A 19378-nucleotide genomic window follows, 5' to 3' on the forward strand; every position below is an offset into this window, starting at 1 on the left:
CATAACCACCTACTTGCTTTTGGAAAATTGTCTATATTTTTACTTATAGAAAAAGATTGTGCAGCTTATTACAAGGGCTAATATAGAAATGCACCTGCTGTACGTACACTATATGACCAGAAGTATGTGGACACCTGAGCAACATGAGCTTGTTGGATAACATATTCCAAAACTACGGGCATTAATATGGAGGCCCCCATTTGTTGCAGCTATAACAGTCTCCACTTTTTTTAGAAAGGCTTTCCACAATATTTTGGAGTGTGTCTGTGGGAATCTGTGCCCATTCAGCCAAAAGAGCACTTCTGATGTCAGGCACTGATGTTGGATGAGAAGGCCTGTTCAGTGGGGTTAAGATCAGAGCTCTGTGCAGGCCACTCAAGTTGTATACAATCTCTGTGTACCGTACAATTAACATTACCCTTCACTGGAATAAAGGGGACTACCCTAAACCCTGGTAAACAGCCCAAGTCCATTATCCCTCCTTCTCGCAACTTTTTAATAGGCACAATGCATTACAGTAAGTAGCTTTCTCCTGACATCCGCCAAACCCATATTTGTCCGTCAGACATCCAAATGGTAAAGCGTAATTTATCACTCCAGAGAACAGATTTTCACTGTCAGATGGAGTTGTGCTTTATACCACTCTAGCTGTGGCATTGTGCATAGTGATTTTAGGCTTATGTGTAGCTGCTCGCCTATGAAAACATATTTCATGAAGCTCCTGATGCACAGTGCATATGCTGATGTTGCTTCCAGAGGCAGTTTGGAACTCTGTAGTGAGTGATGCTACAGGCGATTTTTATGAGCTAAGCGTTTAGCACCCAGTGGCCCTGCTGCGTGAGCGTACATGGGCTACTACTTCATGGCTGAGCTTTTGTTACTCCTAAATGCTTCAAGTTCACTTACAGAATTTGTCCCCGAGATCTACATTACGAACCATTCTACTGTCAGTGTTCGTCTATAGAATAATATGCCAATGTGCTTCAATTTGTACACCTGTTAGCAACTGGTGTGGGTGAAACAACTAAACTCAATAATTAGGAGTGTGTGACATTCTGCCCTGGTTTCCTGGCTCCTGTATTGTGCATTCAGGTTTTTGGACTGTTCCTAGTTCAGCCTCTAGTGGCCGCTCTGCCTATGTTTCTGCTCTCCTCCTTTTGTTGCCACCTGGCCTTGTTACCTGCTGCCCTGCAGTATAAAAGGCTGTAGCTTGCTGCAAACTGGGCCTTGGCATTGTAGTAATAGGACCGGTTTGCCCTGTTACTGAATTATTCCTGGCTTCCTTTTATACCTGATCCTGTATTGCTCCTGTCATGTGCCTTGCCAGTGGGCTTCCTGTCGTGTGCCTTGCCAGTGGGCTTCCTGTCGTGTGCCCTGCCAGTGGGCTTCCTGTCGTGTGCCCTGCCAGTGGGCTTCCTGTAGTGTGCCTTGCCTGAGGGCTTCCAGCAGCGTGTCCAGTCGTGTGCTCTGCCAGTGAGCTTCCAGTCGTGTGCCCTGCCGGTGGGCTTCTATTTCAGCATCAGCCTTGCCAGTTCCAGCCCTGCTCTTCTGTCTGCTGGGTGCCTGTCTACCTTGCACCATGAATAGCAGTGTACAGACAACACTATCCCTGTACTGAGGCCCCTCGCTAACCTGCTTACCCAGTGTGTGACAGAGTGGTATCCACATACTTTTTGTCATATTGTGTATTATATGTTATGGTACTTTGGACCTTTACCTAAACCTCTTCTCTTTCTCAAATTAAGGTACTGGAACTGGAAACAGAGCAAACAAAGGCAAGGCAAGATGAGAGGAATGGCCAGGCATGTAGAAGAACAGAAGCTCTATTGGTCCATCTAATTTAAACAGTCACTAGGTCACATATGGCCACAAAAAGGCTAGAATTAAATGTAGTTAAGAATTCAAAATTTGCCAGGAAAATGTTGACTAGTGGACCATTGTCCCAACTACAAGCTGTACCATCCTGTATCACCATTATAAGGAATGGTAACAGTTCCAAATGAGCAATATCTGGATCAGGACTTGCATATCCATAAAAAAGAAGTGGTGGGGTGTTCCACGTGAAAAAACTCCTATGATGTATGATGTCTCAATACACATTGAAAAGAAATGATTTGACATCACATTGTTGTACTTGAATTGTTGGTAGCCTTACTTATGACATAACATACCTTTGGTTGTACCTAGAAGGTGAACTTGAGCCGTGGCAAAAAAAATAAAATAACAAATAACAATTTGTAACCCTTTGAATGATTTTGGTGAGTACACCTATTTGGTGATGGACAAGCTATCTAAGTTAGGACAGTTGAGTGTGAATTTAGCTTGACTTGCTCTCAAGTTGATCTCACACCTATCCATAACACTGATGTCAGATCATTTTATACAGCCAGATTACCTTTAGCTTTAAAAGGTTTGAGGCTAGCCTCCACTGGAAAAAAAAATCTGCTTCTTCATATACCACTTTTCTATTTTGTGTAGGCTACAGCTACGTACCTTACACAGGTATTCTGAATTACTGGTGTTTTCTCACGGACACAGTCACCGCACACAGAAAATGTAATGTCCTGACAGGATTAATACGACTTTCATTGGCAATTATTTTACACTACTTCAAGCATCTGGATGCCCAAAGACAAATAAATGTTTAGGACCAGGACAAGAAATCCCCAATTGTCAATTTTACACTCCAAACTATTGTAAGATTAATAGAACTGTGTTCACAAACGCACCAGGCATAACATAATTAAAACCCCACTTGAAAGGCTACATCCTGTCAGGATTTGTAATTGATTATGGGTCCAGTACATAGAACCTGCTTTTGATTATGTGATCAAGGGTTTTTAAATGTCTTGTAAAAAGCAAGACAGATGGAAAAAGTAATAGTTTTTAAAAAATGTAGAAGTTCTTCTGCTGGAGTGCGGCACATTATTCACTAGAAGAAGCAGCCTAATTGTGTTATTTGGAAATGTTAAATAAATTTTGCCCCCCAATGACTCTATGTAACAAATGCGTATCTATATTGCTTTTGCAACTTTGCATTCATCATTTATTTCACCAAGCACCGTGAGCTTTACATAGTTTTAAATGTATGTATATACATGGCCATGCCTAGTACAATCTGCTGGTGCTACATAGATGAAACATTAAAGGATGCTAAATTATGTATTAATGCAGACATGTCTTTTTATCTTGATTTAAAAAGCAGTGGGCTTCTCAAAGTGATAATTGTGAACATGGTTCTTCTTATATTTATGTTTATTAATAATTAATATTGCATGGAAGAGTGCTACGTAGCTGGCAAAATTTCCTTGGTGTGACAGCTTTAGTAATGCTTGTAATGACAGAATATAAACTTTAACTAAAAGTTGATCCAAGGTCAGAGAGTTTTTGAGGAGTTTCTACTTAATTTAAACCACATGAAAGAATAATTCTCTATTACCAATGAACTTTGTACTGACCCTACAAGACCAGTGGATTGACAAATCAAAGTCTCAGTAGATAAAATGGAACTGTAACATTGGAACGTATGCTTCTTTAAAGGGGAAAATGGAAAAAATGCAGTATAAAATTGTCATTGACAAAAAAAACCAGTTTTATCTAATTATTTACAATAAACTTCCTTTATCTGGGGAGCTGAAGGCTGCCATTGTTGTCAGTCTTGCGATACGTCGGGTGTTTTTGCCCAATCAAACACCGTGAGCTGTACGTCTATTCCTTCAATGACTTCTTAGTCAGAGTGTATGCCATTGTATAGTTTTTTCACAGACAATATGATGAGTCAGTGTGTTTTCGTAGAAGATCAGACTAAGATACAAAAACTAGAACACATACAAACAGCTTAATTGTATCTGCATGAAAACATTATATTACACAAAATTTAAACCTGTAAAAAAAGAAAACCGCAAAATATTTTAAAAACATATTTTTAATCTTATACTAGAGTAGCCCATTGCAGTAATTCTGTCTGATCACACTGCACTTGAGTTGTCATGGACACTGGCCTTCCCCTCGAGCAACAGTCATTTGTCTCCTGTGAGCCAATCAAGATTATTTGTGGACATCTGTCGGTCTTTCAGGGTTATAGATACGATTTTAAGCCTGTCAGAGGAAAGCAATCCTTCTTAGAAGCTTCTGGAAAATGTGAGAGGGAGTTGAGCAGGGGCGTGAAGAGGGAAGCATCAGAGCACTGTTTACCCTACAAGCAGGCCTAGAAGTAAGCCTGTTGTTTCTAATGTGTCCATTGCTGAATGAACCAGTGCGCTGATGTGTCACAGTGGAGAGAATGCACCAAGCTGCTGGACTGTATATGACTGTATAATGGACTGTATAATGTTGAGACTTCCTATTTAAATTACTGCCATATACTACATTTAGTTTTTGGTTTTAGTCTTTCAGATAATATAATTTAGAGATGTATTCATTAAATTCACATATGCATTGTGTATATTCCTCCCCCCAAGGATTAGTAACAAAATAATGGGAACCACAATACCAATCTCACAAAGGTGGATTTAAAAAAAAAATGTACATGTAAATCTGTAAGGTAATAAATCCATTCAATGTAAAACTATTAAGGCTAGCACTCAACCCACATAAGAAATATCTGACACCTAATTTGAGATTCCTCAACATTTCGGCTGTGCTCCCTTGTCATGGGTAGGATCAAGGATCCGGATCTGTACGTCTTTCACTAGGCAGTCAATAAAACCATTTGTGCTATGTGTGTGTGTCGCATTTGTGTTCTCCATTACTAATTGTTATTTTTATATTTTCACTGTAGGCCTGTCAACAGTTTGCATAAATAAATACAGAGAGTTTTATAATAAGCATACCAGGGAACTTCCTAGAGTGCTCCCTTTACTGAGGGAGTGGCTTTGTGAGGGTGCAGAGATGGACATCAGTGGAGATGGCGCTAGCTATTTATGGGGGCCAGGGGAGCTGTGCAAGTGTACCTAGAAGAATTGATGCTGTTTTGAAGGCAAAGGGTGGTCCCACCAAATATTGGTTTGAGATTTTTCTTTTGTTCACTCACTTTACATTTTATTAAATGATAAACATAAACCATAAGCAGGTCTATTTTTGAAAGCATTCTTACTTTACAGCATTTTTTCACACACTGCACTGCATGTGTATGTATGTAAGTGTATGTAAGTGTATTTCGTTGGAGGGTTTTCCCATGTATGATAAAATAGCCAACCACCTCTTGGGTACCAAGAAAGCTAAGAACAAATCACTGGATCATCTATTCTGTAGTATGAAGGTTTTTTTTGTAGAGCCTTGGAATCACTTATGATGTCCTTTTACATTTTCTTTATGTATGTCATTATTTTTAGATTTTTAAAGAAGTAGCAACCCCCCTTTGCATTTTGATGGTCATGTCTGCTAATCACGCTAAGAGATACTTCCTGCAGTATCAGTGCTCACACCACTGAAATTCGTTTCAGTGTAATAGCGCTCGGCATGGCATCTACCGATGATGAAACAGCCTGATCTTCCATGCATTGTTATGAAGATGTCCCTAAAATAGAGGTGTAATAATACGTTCTCCATCAATAAGCCCACAGTTTTGCAAGAAACTTCCGTTATGCTCTTTGTTGCAAACAAAGTAGGTTGTTGACTGTTATTAATGATGTGAGGGTGGGCTGAGAAGGGAGAGAACCCAATGACTCGAATTGATTACAGTTCCTAGTTTTGCTATTTTTAACAGATTATATATCAGTGATAAGCATCTTTTACATGTAATATATATTTTCAAAACAATTGATTCACAAACAAAAATACATGATGTAGGCACCTTTAATGTGTGAAATTACTGTTACTAAAACTGTGAAGGTGACATTATATAGACCATGTGGCTTCTTGAGTTAACTATCAAGGATGGAACAAGGTCAGGTGGAGCCCTGGGGCAACAACGTACAGTAGATACACAAACACAGACATTGTATTAGCAAAGCTTTGGCTGCACAAGAGGATTACTACATTTCACAATTTAGCCTGTGATTGGAAGGTTCCAGTCAGTAACATCCCCAGGAATCATATTCAAGGGGGCAAGAAGGGACCAACAAAAAAGTTGAGGAGCATTATGCAAAGCTATTGAATGAGCACATATAACAAAGTACTAATCAGATAAGGCAGTGAAAAAATATTTACATTTGTCATGGAAACTGCCTCTGTCCTTGTGTTCCTCTATTTATATATAAAGACACATAAAGGCATAATGTTCATTCATTCATACACATGCCCCTGCATACACACTGACTGCCATAAACACAGATCTCCTACCTGCAGATTTTCTCTCTTCCTGTAGTTGCAGGTTGATGGATCCTCATACAGTAACCCTGATCCTTGCTTTTTCTTACAAGCAGAGAGCCATACAGCTTCCACAGTCTCACTGGCTGATCCTGTGAACACGACAAGAAGTAGGAAGCTTGCTCATCACTGATACCCATAATGGAGTCTGTGTTTCTGCAAAAACCCTTTCTGCCAGAGTAGGTCTCTACATCCGCATGCAGAAGTACTGTATTAATAGTGTGCAGACATAAATTAGTATCCAAGGAAGCAGCATGGTGTGCAGACGCTTAAAAAACCTGTATACCAGTGGTACTCCTGAGGGGTTGTAACCTGGATGCCATGCTTAATCACTCTAAGGTGGGGTGCTGACATTGGCTGAGGCCCAGGCCAGATACCCAAGCTTGCCCATGCTCCTGTTAATGCAGGCACATAGCTACATAACCATGCATATTATATACTTCACCCCAGGGTAGAGGACTGCATTGGGAAAAAACTTGCGGGCGGTCTTGCTGGTGTTGCGGGCGGTCAGACGCTGTACCCGCGGGTCCCAGTAATCCTGCGCAGTCCTGAAAGGCTGCCTTCGCGCTGCTCCCTCACAGCGTCTCTTCTGTTATTCCGCCCAGCGGAGTCACGTGATTTCACGTCCCTTCCCATGACTCCGCTGTGGTCCTGTGAGGAACAAGAGAAGAGACGCTGTGAGGAAGCAACGCAAAGGCAGCCATGAGGGACTGCGTGGGAAATGTGCAGTTCAGGTAAGGAGATGGGCGTGATTTGTGTCAGGAGCGGGCAGGATTGACCACATATGTGGTCACACATGTTGCGGGAGCGGGAGTGGAACACACACACATTGCGGGAGCAGGCGGGATTGGGCACAAAATCAGCGGGAGTGGGCAGGAGCGGGATTAAAAAACAGTCCCACGCAGGGCTCTACCCCAGGGGATTGGGAAAACCTTCTAGGGACTAGGGGTCTGGTACACTTCACAATCAGGTCTTACAAAGGGCTGAATATGTGCCCACCATAACGGGGAGGCAGGCAAATGATTGTAGCACCTACCACACTTACAGTTGACCTGCATTTATGACGCTGTCTGTGAGATGCATAGGGTGATACCGGTGGCTATGTATAATGCCTATTTTTCACCACACATTTGAAAATGGTATACATGCAAAATTCTAATTGTAAAGCTCCCTCTGCAGACTTGTTTTATTGCTTTTGGCAATGTATGCAGATTTTGGACACAGACCTTGGATTTTTGTAAACGAGTGGGAATACTATTACAGCAAATTACACCGGAGCTAGTCATTAAAGGGGTGGTAGACAATTTTTGGGGTAATAGGGCAATCTAAGCCATCTAAGAATATAGATGGGAGTGTCGAGAATGGCGATCATGACTCAATGGGAAACAGAGGGTAAGTTATTTTGGGTTTATTGACACACTTGAGAATAACGTTAAGTTCGGGATAAGAGACCCAGTATACCCCTTGGTATTATTTGCAACTCTTTGGTGGCCGGCCACCTGTGCGTGGGGTGTAGCAGGGGATACATTAAATGGAGAGGAGGGAGCCACAGTTGAGACAGACCCTAGCCATTTCACTTTTTGGAATGGGGGGTCATTGGAGAGAGATTCCTAACTGTTTATTGATGATTTATTGGGTTGAGTCATTATTATTCAGTAAATCCAAAATAAAGAAGCAAAGGCTCAGCACTCAAATGATAAGGTGAGTTTATTTCACACAGGCAACGTTTCGACGCACAGGTCTTTCTCAAGCCTTAGGAAAGACCTGTGCGTCAAAACGTTGCCTGTGTGAAATAAACTCACCTTATCATTTGAGTGCTGAGCCTTTGCTTCTTTATTTTGGATTTATTGAGGGACTTGGTGGTACCCTGGCTCGTGCACCATTTTACTGCTGAGTGCTGCATTCCAACCTTTCTTTTTGTGTATATTATCAGGGCCGGCCGAAGACTTAACGCCGCCTGGGGCGAAGTTTAAAAAAAATTATCTACCCCCCCCACACCGCTACTGATTTCACGTCACTTCCGGCGCTCTGCATTACAAGCCGGCACCGAGACCGAACAGGGAAACTCGCCGCAGAGGAGAGAGAGAGGGGCGCCGAGCGGGTACTGACAGCTTGGTAAGCGAAAACCACTCGGTGCCCCTCTCTCTCTCCTCCGCTTCAAAAAAAACAAAAAAAAAACGCTTGGGGCGGCAAAGTGCCGCCCCTTCTGAAGTGCCGCCTGGGGCAATTGCCCCAGTCGGCTCCATTGTAGGGCCGGCCCTGTATATTATTATTCAGTAATGAATCTCTACTGACAGATGTCTTTCCATTGCTCAGTGTACATTGGGTGAATATTCTGTGGGCACTCTTCACCTATAAGGAAAAAATATACAATATAAGGTTTTGAAAACATGGAGATGGCAACTTTGTAAGCTCTGAACTCCTTTGCGAGCTATGCACACCTTTGTTATACAATAGAATGTTGAGATCTTCTTCAAACATGTACTCAAGTAAAGTTTTCAATTAAAAAATAAATAAATAAATAAAAACCTGAACTTTTACATTTGGTAGGCTGGGTTTTTCCATAAGACCAGATATGGCTGTAAACATTGTTCTGAAAGATCTGCATCCCCCATGTCATTATTATAATAGAGTATGCGTTTTAGTTTTCTCACTCTCTCCTCTCACACGGACAGTCACCTCTCAGGTTTGATATCTGCTCTCTTGTTCCCAGATCCCAGGCACCACAGAAGTTAGTTTGAGCGGCAAACACCTAAAAAAACAATAAATGGGGGATTTCAGGCTCCAACATATTTGGAGGTTACCCAACAATGGTAAGGAACAACGGTAGGTTCCATACACCTCTTTTTAGGAGGTGGAACCTGGGCATGAGCCTCATCTGACACATTAGATATTGGCTCAATATGTGATGCTGTCAGAGTGGCTTCATAGGAGTCACAATAAAATATGCTTCTTCTACACTGTAGAGACATTCCATTTTAATTAAATTCACAAAAATAACCTTATACTGCCTACCCTACTTCCCTCTAGCCACCAACTAAACTACCCGAACACTATACACTAAAATATATATTTAATTTTATTTTTTTCTACCTTCCTAAAACTCAACACCTCCTACACTACCCTCAATGCCCCATAACCACCCATCGAACTAACCTAACCTAAATATAAAAAATGTATTTATTTCAATATATATAAAGATCTGTAGCTGCAATTTATTATTTTTTTACTAACATGATTTTGTAACATGGATCTCTGACACTGCATGAACTGGTAATGGTATCTGTTGTTTCCAACCATGCAATTCCTCTGTAAAGCTATTATCACAAAGGCATAGGCAGCAATAATACCTGCTGGGGTAGAAGGATCACCATTTTGCACATAGTACAACATAAAATGGCAGAGGTAATTATTTGATTGATATGTAAAACATATTAATATGTTTATATGGTTGTAAGATATGAGGACTTAAATTAATCAGCAATTTGAAAAATGTGCTTTCATTGCCACACTTTCTGTTGCTATTTCAACTTTAGAATAATTGACTTAATAATATCCTGTAATGGGATTTCTATGTATATTGTAAATTGACTGGGTCTTTCACAGCCAACTGATCAGATCCAAAGGCAAACACAATGTTCTAGTTGTCAGCGTAAGGATATACACTATAAAGTATAATGCACAAGAGGAATAACAATGGCACATGTTACCATAAAGTACAGGTGGTGCCATTTAGCTACACTGGCAGAGGATTTTGTACACTGTGCTGCACATCAAAACCATTGCAAATTGTAATATGAATCCAAGAAGACATTATTCCTTGCCAGCACCAACATTTTATAACCTGTTACTCTATGCTATGTTTGCAATCCCAGATTTGGCATTGTGTCTGATGGATTTTGCTTTCCTTTTGGCTCCAAAATGGTGATGTTCATCCTTGTTCTTTTATTGCTTTTAAACAACTAATATGTGAATCCACTAACTACATACCTACCAACCCACTGAATATTCAATGTATGGTACCATAATAATAGATTACATTTATTTCATAGTTTTTGTTTCATTTGTTTCTAATAGTCACCTGGGGATATCTAATGCCAAACAGGTGAAAAATGCAGTGCATTTAAAATGTCTTCAAAAGCTATAACGTCTTCTAAAGAAAAACAGCACTGGCTTATGGAAGGCAAGGGTGCACGCCATAAATGTCATCGCCTCATATGCATACCTAGGAACTTTCCAGCTTTGACCAAGAGTCTCCTGGTAAACCTAGATCCCTGGGCCAGGTTCTTCTTTTTCAGGGCACACATTTGTTTTGTAGAGTGTGAGGAGACCCCACTAGTGTTTGGTTCTAGGTGTGTGTTGTATGTACATCATACCTAAACTGTAAACTAGTCCATTTTATGGGTCCCCTAACTCTGGATGAACACATAGGGTATATTATCCTATTTCTGGAAAAAACCCAGAGGCAGAGCAGGCTTCTTGTTTGTATGTAATAATAATGATAATAACAATAATAATAATACGGTAATAATTTTTCTTTAAAACCGACCATAGAAATTCACAATTGGTTTGATCTTCAGAATGGCACCCGCCAAGGCTGCCCACTTTCACCTATACTTTATATTCTTTCTTTGAAGCCATTTGCCAACAAAGTGAGAAATAATTGCCATATCTCAGGTTTTAAGATTAATGAACAAGATTATAAGATTATGCTATATGCAGATGATGTTGTTGTTTCTTTATCTAACCCTATAAATTATATGGTTTATTTTCGTCAAGAAGTGGATACATTTAGTATGGTTTCAAATTATAAGTTAAATCTGGATAAAACGATTTTTCAGGCTAAGAATTTAGACGACTCAATTATGAAGAGTCTATATCAAAGTTTCTCAATAACAAGTAGAATTAATGAATTTGAATATCTAGGGATCTGCATACCAGAGAAAATAGAAGAAATAGTTGAGAAAAACTTTCTCCGTCTATTAAGATTCTCGAATCAATTACTAAAAGAATGGAAAAAAGTGGAATTATCGTGGTGGGGTAGAGTGAACGCTATAAGATCTTACTTATTGCCGAAATGGATATACTTATTTCGCATGCTCCCCTTATTGGCTCACAATGATTCACTCTAGTTTTGCTAATTTTGTGTGGAGAGGTAAAATCCCGAGAGTTAAGGCTAGTCTACTGGGCCTCCGTACTACAGATGGGGGGATGGGATTCCCCATGATAAAATTATATTACGAAGCCAGTACTTTATTTTACATATGTAAAACATATCAAAACCATCTTAAAGAGGAAATTTGGTACAAAATAGAAAAGAAAGCTTTAGATAGTAACAATCTAAATAAATTAATTTGGTCTACGAAAGACAGAACAACTATATTGCAAATTAAAGGTAAAAATAGTATTTTGGATAACATCATATCTGAGTGGATGCAGTGGCGTCGGCAGGGGGGGGCCAGAGGGGGCCATGGCCCCCCTACATCATGCTGTGCCCCCCGGTGTGCCCCCCCAATTGAAACGCCGGCTTTTTTTTTAATAGACCCGGAGGAGAGAGTGAGAGGCGCCGAGCGGTTGCTGAGGAATAAGTTCTCAGCAACCGTTCGGCGCCTCTCACTCTTCTCCGCGACCGCGAGGCCTCTTCCTGGTTCGCAGTGCCGGCATTTCAAGCCGAGCGCCGGTATATGTCGTCATATCCGGCGCCCAGCAGTGAAGCCGGCAGAACCAGGGATACAGAGACCTCGCGATCTCACCGCTGGACAAGCCCAAGGTAAGTGAACTTCAAAGGGGGGGTTAGAAAGTTAGGAGGGGGTTAGAGAGTCAGAAGAGGTAGATAAGAAGTGAGAAGGGGTAGATAAGGATAGATTGGGAGGGAGAGGGGGTAGATAGGATAGATTGGGAGGGAGAGGGGGTAGATTGGGAGGGAGATGGGGGTGGATGGGATACATTGGGAGGGAGAGGGGATAGTTAGGATTGATTGGGAGGGAGAGGGGGTAGATAGGATAGATTGGGAGGGAGAGGGGGGTACATAGGATAGATTGGGAGGGAGAGGGGGGTACATAGGATAGATTGGGAGGGAGAGGGGGGTACATAGGATAGATTGGGAGGCAGATGTGGTAGATAGAGAGGCAGTTGTGGTAGATAGGGAGGGAGAGGGGGTAGATAGGATAGATTGGGAGGGAGAGGTCTTTATGGGACAAAAACGGTGTACGTTCAGCTGTTTGGGGACAAAGTTGACATAATGTGTAACTTAGGTGCTGGTCAGGTTCTATGTGGGCAGTGTGGACACCAGGGTTGGCTTTGGGGTGTGTGACCAGTGATCTATGCCTGTAATTTAGGGGGTTTTATCTATACCTTTAATGCAGAGTTTATATGTAATTTCCAATTGATTTATATCTGCAAAGCTGGGTTTTGTGTCATTCTGTTCATCTGTATCGGCTATATTTCCATACATTATTAATGTTTACCTGCAAATATAGGATTTGCATGTCTTATTCAGCTGATCAATACCTGGAGTGCTGTTTCCATGTGTTGATTATTTGATCTAAACCTTCAGTGCTGAGTGTTCATGTGATTTCCAGTTGATCTATACCTGCAATGCTGGGTTTGTGTGTTCTGTTGGTTTATACCTGCAATGCTATGTTTCCATACATTATTTATGTATACCTGCAAATACAAGGTTTTTTTTAATCTCATTCAGTTGCATGTGCTGTTTCCATGTGTTGTTTATTTTATCTATACCTGAACTACAGGGTGTAAGTAAAAGAGCGCTATGGTTTAGTGAATGAGGGGACAAAGGGACTCTGGGGATGATTACAGGGGAGAGGACCTCTCAATGTCACGGTGCAGTCAGAAGGAGGGAACACTGCACTGACTCTCACTGTCTTCCCCTGATCTGCAGTCAGTGTGGCAAATATATTGGCTGCAGGGGCTAATATTAATATATATCGGAAGCTGGGACTAATGTTTATATATATCGGCAACAGGGGCTAATATTAATATATATTGGCTGCAGGGCCTATTATCAATAAATATTGGCTGCAGGGGCTAATATTTATATATATTGGCTGCAGGGACTAATACTATATATCGGCAGTAGGGGCTAATATTAATATATGTTGGCAGCAGGGTATAATTTCTATGTATATCGGCAGCAGGGTATAATATAAGTATGTATCCGCAGCAGGGGCTAATATTAATATATATCCGCAGCAGGGGTTAATATTAATATATATCGGAAGCAGGATGTAATATTTCTATATATCTGCAGCAGGGTCTAATATTTATATATATTGTCAGCAGGGGCTAATATTAAATAATGAAAAATAACTGTCACTTTAGCTGTTATTTTGAAATCATATTTTAATCACGTTCTTTACTTCAAAGAGATAAGTGCATATTATGTAGTTAAAAATGCACGTCTAACGTGTGTGTGTGTATATATATATATATATATATATATATAGTGTATATGTACCGTTTTATAATTGGCCCCCCTACTTTGGTCCCTGGCCCCCCATGTGCCCCCCCTAAATATGAAACCTGGAGACGCCACTGAGTGGATGAGTATTAAAAAGAGATTGGGAATTAAAGATAACTTGTTAGACCTATTAGATATACATCTATTGGAAGCATCCATAGAAGATATTTCTTTACACCATTTGAGAGTGGCTGGGCTGCAAAAGATAGGCGACCTGGTTTCGCAGGGACAAATAATATCACTTCATACCCTTAATGAGAAATACTACCCAACGAAGCTATCCATATTTACTTATTTGCGAGTAAAAAACTTTATTAATAAACATGTTTAGTCTACTCAGAGAGAAGATCTCCATAAATTGGTATCACTATTTAACCTTAAACATTTGTTAAAATTATATTCTAAATGCGTGGAATCAATAAGAATTAGAGAAGGAGGCAATTCAATAAAACCATATACAGCTAGATGGGAAAAAGATCTAAATTGCGCACTCCCAATAAATGAATGGTTAAGTGCGTTTAGAAGATTGCCACCCAGGTTGCATGATCTATCCTTATTGGAGACACAGTTTAAGGTTGTATACAGGTGGTACATGGTCCCGACTAGAGTCGCGGATATTTACCACACCACTTCTAGAATTTGTTGGAGATGTGGACAGATGGAGCGGTCATACCTTCATATATGGTGGTCCTGCCCAAAAGTTACTAAACTCTGGGAAAAGACCCTTGACTGTCTTAAAAGAGTGGCCAATATAGAGGTACCAAATTCCCCAGCATCATTTTTGCTACATATAGGCTGGCCGATCCTGTCCTCAGTACAGCTAAACTTAACAATACACCTATGTTTAGCAGTTAAAAGAATAATTGCGAAACAATGGAAACAAGATAAAGAATTTAATTGGGTTCAAGTGGAAAACCAACTGAAATACCAACTTACAATGGAAAGGGAAGTTTCTCGATTTCATTCTTCTAACTTTTAAGAAAATTTCAATTTGGGATAAATGCCTTCAAATAATGTTTCCACTGAATTCAGGCATCAGATGAATAGTTAACAGACTTACCTCTCATTAAAACGTTAGCTTACCAGCATTAGCTTCCTCCCCGTTCTCATCTCCAACCTGGATTGTAAAAAAAATTTTTTTTCTTTTTTTTTTTTTTTTTGTGTTTGTTTTCGGTCAGTGAGTTAATAATATGTACTGTATCAATATTATTGGACACCATACTCTCCGATTTATTGTGTTCATGTAGATGTCATGTGTAATTTCATTTTTTTTTTGTTTTATGCTAACTATAAAAGAAATAAAAAGTATTTAAAAAAAAACAATAATTTCTAAAGTCTTGTGATGCAATAAGACCACTAATATTTTTTTTTTATTTTATTCTCTCTAGTTTTTTGTATATTAACAAATGACTGGATAAAAGCCAGCATATCTCCTAGTTACTACCAAGAATACTGAATAAAACATTGGCCCAATTTTACACAGAGACAATATTTTTCTGTATTTACTGTTAGGAAATGATTTATACGGTGTGAAGTCAAATTACAACATCTATAGCACCCAGTACTAGACTTGTGCATTCGTCTTCGGGCGAACATGAAAACGAACAAGAAGAGTTCGTTCCGAAGACATGAAGAAGAGAAGACAGCGGCGGTAAAATGTAGGCGAAGATCTTCGAGATCGTCTTCGTCTACCAGTCTCCCCCCCTTCTAACTTACCTTGGCATCGCGGCATCGCGGCAGTTCACGGAACTGGAAATCCGCAGGTTCGCTGTCACGGGTTACAGGGCAGTGCGAATGAGCCTATTGGTCGCCTACAGGGACCTCCTCTGGCATCAACCAATTGGATGCTTCGATGCTGCGTTAGATAACGGGAGCGGAAATCCGTAGGTTAAAGGGCCGTGCAAGCGACCAATAGGCTCACTCGCACGGCCAATAGAGTTCCTCATACGGACATTTAAACTCCTGGAGCCAGAGCTGCTGCGGTGCGCGTTAACCCCGTATTAACCCCTTAACCGGAAAAAAACCAAAAAAAAAAACGAACACGAAGAATGTCCACGAATATTTGCCCGAAGAGAAGACAGGAACAGGCGAATATTCGCGGAATACGAAGATTTTTTCCCCCCGAAGACGAGCACGAAGACGAACACGAAGAGCCCCCTGGTGCCCAAGTCTACCCAGTACCATATACATTTCATATGTATTAAGTATATAACATATGTATTTAAATATCCAGTACATTAAATTGTTTATTAGACTACATTAAATGCCTTAAGCATAAAGGATGTATTACTTACGTTTTAGTTTTAAGTCAATTGAGTTATATAAACTAAATAATAAAGTCAAATATATGATTTACAGGAATTTTGAGTGTTAAAAACAGTTTGCCCTGAAATCTCTAATTCAAGTTAATGTATCTTCAGAAATATACTACTACCTGATCATTTGCCTCATATCATTTCATCATAGAATTGGTATTTATCTCCAATTTGATTCAGGCTATCTAGGAAATAATATGTTTTAGAGTTTTAACAGTTTTGCTTAGCTTGATAAATAGCTTGGTTCCTGTGGTTTTTCCAGTTTTTCTCAAATTACTAACAGCAAGTATGCTCGTAAGAAAAATATACCAGTATGAAGCAAGATTATGAAAATATAAATGTAATATCTTGATTTTTTATTTCAGATAGGTTTCTTATCGTCTAGATTAACTGTAAATCCTATAGCTGTAAGTAGTTTTGATTAATCCTAGTACTGTATCTAAAGTTATACTTCACAAAAACTTTTACAGTGATTGAACATACAAGGACATTATGTCAGCACAGTGAATTTATCAATCGCTGTATCAATCGCCTTTATTCTATTAGAGCCAACAGGGAAGACTTGGTAAATCAGATTTAATGTAGAACTGGTACGGTATGAAAGATCCCGAGGAATGAAAGACATGTGAAGACAGGAGGGACCAAAGAAGACAACTTAAAGTTGGACTCAATACTTACAATACTCACAAAAAGTGGTCAAACAAGAGATCAGAACATACAATGTTTGAGTAGGAGACAGCAAAATCTTTAATTTTAGGAGGATGATAACATGAAATGAAATGGGATATTTTTAGAGGGAGCTCTCCAATAAAGTCTCTAGAAGTCTCCATGTCATTTACTGTTTGCATGTTACATGTGGAGTGCTCTGAGGACAGTTTTGTTACAGTCAAATACTGTTAAACTGAGGGTTGACAGAAAAATAAACATACTGCAATTAAACTAATAAGAAATATGAAATAAGGTACAACAGGAATTGGATACACTAAAATAGGAGGTCATTGCTCCACAAAACTTTAGATCTAAACAATTAATAGGCATTTTACAGTAAGGCAGATAGGAACAAATTATAAAAGTTCTGAGAAATGCAGCTGTATGTAAAGTGCAGAAGAAAACTGCATAGCCTAGATAAGAAGAAATACTTGGTAGGAAAAATAGTGCATTATAGGAAGCTATGGGATTGATTCTTGGAGTGATGTAGCATACATTATTCAAGAGGCAGTATAGAGTATTCCAGGGACCGAGATAACCATGGGTTGATTTTTTTATTTTTTTTTAACACAAGGACATTATCTCAGTACAGCGAATGTATGACTCCTCTTTATTGTAACAGCGCCAACAGAGAAGACTCGGGAAATCATATTTAATGGAGAACTGATACGGTATAAAATATCCTGATGATTGAAAGACATGTGGAGACAGACAAGACCAAAGAAGACAACTTAAAGTAGTATTAAAAGTGGTCAAACAATAGATCAGAACAATGATTGAGTACTAGAGAGCAAAATCCTGAATTTTAGGAGGATAATAGTCTATTTAACATGAGATGAATTGGGATGTTGTAAAAGAGATATGTGTGCAACAGGTAGAGGAATTAGCTACGCACATTTGTTGAGTTATGCAGAATAAGAATATTTACAGCAAGACAGAAATAGTCATACTTTTTAATGTTTTAACCAAACATAACTAACATAACTTGGTATCAGTCAAACAAAATCAAACATTAATATAAACGCACTTCTACTGCAAATTTTTTTACTATATACAACCAGGTGAGCCATACAGGTTATTCAGGTTCATATGGCTTAGAAATATATTTTTACATAGGGATATTTTAGCTAAATATCATATGTATAATAATGTATATGATAGCTGAAGAGTCCCTTTAAATTTGTGTCCGGCCCCTATTGGAACTGCATGAAGGGATACTGAAAAATCCTCTCATATGCATTTGCCCTTTTCCTGCCCCAGCCATTTACTGTGTATGATATGCGTTTGGCTGAACACATCTCCTGATACATGATGTACTTACAGCCAATCATTCCAGGGGTGGAGACCCCGTGCACATGCTCAGAGCATTATTTATTGATTTCAGGTGAAAATAATGAAAATTAAGGTACCAGGAAATGAAAAAAATGATGGTGAAAAGTGGATGGGTAAAGCAAATATAATTTACCTTACTGATCCCCCAAGTCTGGCTATTACTTCCCCTTTAATAGTTTATTTTTCATTTATGGTTATGTGTTTTTATGCGTTTGAGACACAGTTTTGCAGCTGGCAAAAATTAAATAGTCTACTCATTTTCAACTAAATTATTTATAACTTTTGTATTTTGTCCTCTTAAGTCAGTAGATTGTTCTGCAACCAGGAAACAATTGCCACTAAGAATTTGTTGCCCATGGCTTTTATCCATCCACATCAGAATTACTCACGGGATGACCACTAACTGCGACCCCACAAAGCCTTTAGGGTTAAAAGAACATTCAAGCATTACTCATCACCACTGGCTCCCTAAGGAATTCTAAACCAGAAGAAGATTTGACTATACCTAAGGTCCACTTTTATTTAATATGTTCATTATTAATCTTGTAGTTGTAGTTGAAACTGACATCTCAGTGTTGCTGGTGACAAAAAATTAGGGTAACAAAATCACTCACAGGATATTTTTCCAGTGCATAGGGATTTGGTCAAATTCTGATGGAAACAAATATTTTATCGTCAATGGGATTGAGAAAAATTATTAAACAAGAATAACTTGGTGCATAATTTTAGACAATAAACAAGCAACAGCATTTAATATATTCAGCGGTAGCAAGAGGCAGTAATTCAGTGCTATGTATAAAAATGATTCAAACCACGGGAGAAAAATATAATATTGTCTCTTTATAAGTCAATGGCAAGATCCCAATTGATTAATTACAGCTTCTCAATAAACTAAGATTGTTTTTTTGGAGGCAAAAAAATTTTTTTCCTCTTTTTAGTGGCACTAAAACTGTCACTAAACTGTAGTTTCCCCCAATAATGTAACCTGATATTTTTCCCCAATATATTTTTTTAAACATTCAAGACAATTTAAATTTAAAAGATCCCTTATTATTTCATACTGACATTTAATAATAAAATGCGGTTGATGTTGTGCAGTGTTTTTTGATGATTTGTTTCCTAGTTATTTACCAGTCTCTAACTAAGGCGTTGTTTACAAGGTGTTTTAACAGTCATGTGAAAAGGAACATGGCTTTCTCACACTTATATTGTCATTTTAATCAACTTGACCTAG

The sequence above is a fragment of the Sceloporus occidentalis genome, unplaced genomic scaffold (assembly GCF_023333645.1).
Source record: "Sceloporus occidentalis isolate IW3139 unplaced genomic scaffold, rSceOcc1.0.p SCAF_31, whole genome shotgun sequence".
Taxonomy (NCBI): domain Eukaryota; kingdom Metazoa; phylum Chordata; class Lepidosauria; order Squamata; family Phrynosomatidae; genus Sceloporus; species Sceloporus occidentalis.